Raw genomic sequence first — 3,466 nt, forward strand, 5'->3', positions numbered from 1 at the left:
TTTCTTTAAACCCAATAACATAATTTATTTCGAGTGGGCTGGATGGAGGAACATGATCCATGTAAAAAATTGTTATCGTTTTACTTGAACTGAATGCTCATAAAATATTGGAGTGGGAACTAATTGGATAATAGCACAGCTGGCAACATTTGCGGAACAGATTCGTGCAGCCAAAACGCACAATGACAACCTGGGACTGTGCGGCACCGAATACTCGGGGAAAAACAGTTAAACACTTCGTCCCTGGGTGGGCTCGAACCACTAACCTTTCGGTTAACATCCGAACGCGCTAACCCATTGCGCCACAGAGACTGATGGAAGTATAAGGTTCAAGGCATCCCAAACCAGTGTGTCAGACAGTTAAAGCTTCAGATTGCTCTGACCGGGATGGAACTTGTCCACTCTCAGTGGTACGTTTCACAAATAAATGGAGGGACATTCATTGTGGATGCGTGGAAACAGTCTGGTCCCGCACACTGCAGACACTTCCAATGCACCGCCAACCAGCTCTCCCGCAACCGGTGTGATCTACCTTCCAGCCTTCCGGTGCCTTGTCTGTGACAAAGTATTCTGATTGTCTGGAAGCCGGTGTTAGGTTTGAATTCCTTTTCAGCTCCTGACTGTGGATATTCCTGTGATTAAACAGGAACTAAATGCTAACAGGGACAGTTGGATTCACCGTTTCTTTGCTTGGTGAAATTTCAAAGATTGAAAGCGACACACATCAACCCCAAACCTCCCGTGAGATGGAAGCCCAGTTGCTGTTTCAAGCTTGAATGCGGGAACAAGCAGAACTTATTCAAAGAAAGTCCAAGTCCCTGAGACGCCTGATTATTTGCACCAAACTCCTTTGCAAAGATTTGAGGTTCATGTTTGGTGATCTGGGTACATCTTTTGCCAAACTACAACACTTCAAACATAACTCAACGGCCTTAAAGCGCTTTGGGGTGACATGAGTTCCTGAAAGGCACTGCAGAAATGGAAGTCCTTCTTTGCAAAAGTTCGATGCAATTTCAAAATTTGCGAGCAATATCAGGGCTCCTCTGGGATCCCTCGTAAATTTCAATGAACAACTCCGAAGGGAGAATCATAGCCCGAGACCAACGAGCCAACTGTTTGACAGACGTGAAGATAAGGTGTAACCATGATCAAAGCATTTTTGTGTGTGTCGCTATTCAGAACATAAGAACTTAAGAACTAGGAGCAGTAGTAGGCCATATGGCCCCTCGAGCATGCTCCGCCATTTAATATGATCATGGCTGATCCGATCATGGCCACATCCCTGCCACTTCCCCATAAGCCTTATTCCCTTATCAGTTAAGAAGCTATCTCTGTCTTAAATTTATTTAATGTCATGGCTTTCTCAGCTCTCTGAGGCAGTGAGTTCGGCAGATTTACAACCCTCTGAGAGAAGAAATTCCTCCTCATCACAGATTTAAATGGGCGGCCCGTTATTCTGAGATGATGCCCCCTAGTTCTAGTCTTCCCTATCAGTGGAACCATCCTTTTCTGCATCCACCTTATCAAGCTCCCTCATTACCTTATACATTTCGATAAGATCACCTCTCATTCTTCTGAATTCCAATGAGTAGAGGCCCAACCTACTCAACCTTTTCTCATAAGTCAACCACTCAACTCCGGAGTCAACCCGGTGAACCTTCTCTGAACTGCCTCCAAAGCAAGTATATCCTTTCGTAAATATTGTAAGTGTTTGTGATCCTTGCCAGACGGACGGTTTGAATCGCCCCCACCTTACGAAAGTTCTAGATCTGGGAATTATTATTCAGAGTGTAAATTAAATGAGTCACGGAAAGGGATGCTTCGGTGATAAATCATAGTATATTTATTTGGTGTAACATACACTGGCTAAAACATGCACTGCTAAACGAAATGTCTCTGTGGAGAATAAAATCCCGGTTACAAACAACATACATACAGTACAGAAATGAACCTAGTAACACGCAGTAATTTCCTGGTGGATTCTAACCCCACCCCTACCAATGAATTACCCTCCCCACAATAGCCCTGAAAAGCTTCACTTCTGAGAAAACCCTGAGCCCTTACCCAGCTGGCCTGGGATATCTGGTTACTGGCTTGGGACACTCGCGACCATGTTCACCACCACACGCAGCCCGTTTCCTTGCTCAGCTCAGCTGTGGGAAGTCACTGCCTGGTCTACAGTCTCGGTGGCTTCTTCTGCAGTACTGCGGCCCCTTCCTCTGCTACATCGATCGGTGGAGCGAGAGCAAGAGGGAGAGGGGGCTCTCTCTAGACATAAGTTACAAGCTGCAAGCTCCAAGCTTCACACCAAGCTCCAAGCTAAAAATAAAGTGGAAAGGACCCTGTCTTTCTGGGAGTCTTGCTACCCCTATCTTTCCCGCCAATCTTTAAAACCCCTTTGTTTCTAAGCACGGGTACTTAGTCAGTGATGGGCCATCCCACCCATACAATGGGCTGATGGCCCTTAGTCTGGGCATCTCTCTGAGCCTTTGTGTTGGGAAAAACCCAGCTCCTCCTTGGCTGGCCAGGCTGGTGGGTTCATTGTTCTGTGTCTCCTTCTGAGATGGAGGTGAGAAGTGCTTTTACAAATTAGAGTGGCTTTGTCAGTGGCCCCTCTTCCTGGCCAACAGCTCTTTTGTCAATGGATGATTGACAGGTCTTTTGTCCCAGCTCACTGCCATGCGGTCGCTGGAGTTTTAACAAAACCAGCTTTTTTACATATCTGCGCAGGGTGTCCCCAGCACAGGGAAAATAGCCTCAGAAAAATAAAATCCACAAAATATTCTCGAATGAGTTCATTCTTTAAACAGAAACGTTGCGATCTCTTCATTCTGCTCTGCTAATTATCGATCTTGCCACGTAAAAAGTGCGTTGGCATTGCAATGCATTAATGTAAAATTAATGAAAAGAAAATGCAACGTTTTGTCGAGTGCAAAACATGCAGTGCCTGCATTTCAAAAAGCATTGCTTTTATTCATCCTGCGGAATGCATATTGCACAGATAATCTCAGCACACATTGTGCAGGCAAAGGCAGCATTAGACAACAAAGTGATTTGTCCTCCGCTGATTTGTAGCAGATAACTGACGGTTGAGCACACAATTTGACAACTAGACTTGTAGATCAAGCATCAATGAAAAAGGCAACAAAACTGCCCACCAGCACCAGGTGTCTTTCACTTGTTTGTCCCAAATTTTCAGCAGCTGGGAAAACAAGAATTTAGGTTTTACTGAGATTTGAACTCAGATCACTGGATTAAAGTCAAGAGGGCTCACCATTACACCATGGAACCAACTGTGCCAAAACTTTTGAAACATACTTCGTCACAGACAAGGCACTGGAAGGCTGGAAAGTAGATCACACCGGTTGTGGGAGAGCTGGTTGGTGGTGACATGGAAGTGTCTGCAGTGTGCGGGACCAGACTGCTTCCACACATCCACAATGAATGTCCCATCATTTAGTTGGGA

At 45.4% G+C, this 3,466-nt stretch overlaps 1 non-coding gene across 1 annotated transcript; it reads right to left on the reverse strand.

Annotated features, from left to right (window-relative positions):
* Positions 1-238: 238 nt before the first annotated feature.
* Positions 239-312, reverse strand: trnan-guu (transfer RNA asparagine (anticodon GUU)). The gene has a single exon. It is a non-coding gene; the product is annotated as a tRNA-Asn (tRNA).
* Between the last annotated feature and the right edge of the window lie 3,154 nt (positions 313-3,466).

The sequence above is a fragment of the Pristiophorus japonicus genome, unplaced genomic scaffold, assembly GCF_044704955.1.
Source record: "Pristiophorus japonicus isolate sPriJap1 unplaced genomic scaffold, sPriJap1.hap1 HAP1_SCAFFOLD_89, whole genome shotgun sequence".
In the NCBI taxonomy this organism is placed as follows: Eukaryota; Metazoa; Chordata; class Chondrichthyes; family Pristiophoridae; genus Pristiophorus; species Pristiophorus japonicus.